Consider the following 1,101-nt stretch of genomic DNA (forward strand, 5'->3'; position numbering starts at 1 on the left):
TGCTCTCTCTCTCTCTCTCTCTCTCTCTCTCTCTCTCTCTCTCTCTCTCTCTCTCTCTCTCTCTCTCTCTCTCTCCGCAGAACAGTTCGGAGGAATAATAAAGTTAAACACAACACACGTTATTTTTGCAACATTACTTTGTCCAGCGTCATGGAACAACACAACACGCTCATACTAATAAAAAAAACAGCATTTTGTTTAGTGAATTACCCCCGCTCAAAGCCAAGCTCAATGCGCTTTACGATCTATGGTATTATCCTAGCAGCAGACCCCAGATACACTTAAAAGAAACATTCTCGGCTTCCAGAAAAGCACTCATTTCTTTTACTGCTTCGGATACTTTGCTGACTTTTGTGAACCCTTAGGTGCTAAGTGTTTCCCTTTTCGTTTTTGGTTTTTTGTTGTTGTTGTTTTTTTGTTAGTCTGATGATCTTTTCTTGTGTTTTGTTATTTGTTTTTTTGTGTTTTTTTGTTGTTGTTTTTTTTTGTTTGGGGGGGGGGGGTATATTTGGTCCCATTATTTAACTGGGCATCGGACGGTCACTTATCAAAATGCTTCTATTCCAACAAAATAAACTGGCAAAAAATGGACAATTGAATAAAGCTTCTGAATTGTTTCTTCCTACCCCAAAAAGAAGATCTCCCACTTATACATATCCCTGCAAACACAATATCCTTCCCCTCCCCTATCCTCTCCTCAACTCTATATTACCTCTAACACCTCCCCTCCTCTTCCATCATTCACCTTCACACCCCATACACTCCTGCCTCTTCCACCCGTCCCACAACAACATCCTTTACTCGTTAAAAATATCCACTCCTCTCATCGTTCACCTTATCCTTTTTCACCTCATCATCACATCTCTCGCCTAACATTCGTCAGCAAAGACCTTATTTCTCTCTTCCTCACAAACCTTGACCCTTCAACAAACCCGGAACCATCTCCACCTCTGCTCTCTTACCCGCTCCCATCGACTCACCCCTCCCTTTTTTTTAAATCGCTTACTCCTTCCCATTGACCCTTTCCCGATTTCTTCCTTACACCGCCCTCTTTTCTCCCCTACAGCCCCAATATCATCCCAGCCCCTCTTCTTCCTTGCA

General features: G+C 42.4%; 1 protein-coding gene across 1 annotated transcript in view; it reads left to right on the plus strand.

Moving 5' to 3' along the window:
• Nucleotides 1-1,101, plus strand: part of LOC118478195 (solute carrier family 43 member 3-like) — a 17,887-nt gene that overhangs the window by 15,688 nt on the left and 1,098 nt on the right. The gene's annotated exons all lie outside the window — the stretch shown is intronic.

The sequence above is a fragment of the Aplysia californica genome, unplaced genomic scaffold, assembly GCF_000002075.1.
Source record: "Aplysia californica isolate F4 #8 unplaced genomic scaffold, AplCal3.0 scaffold00411, whole genome shotgun sequence".
Lineage (NCBI taxonomy): Eukaryota > Metazoa > Mollusca > Gastropoda > Aplysiida > Aplysiidae > Aplysia > Aplysia californica.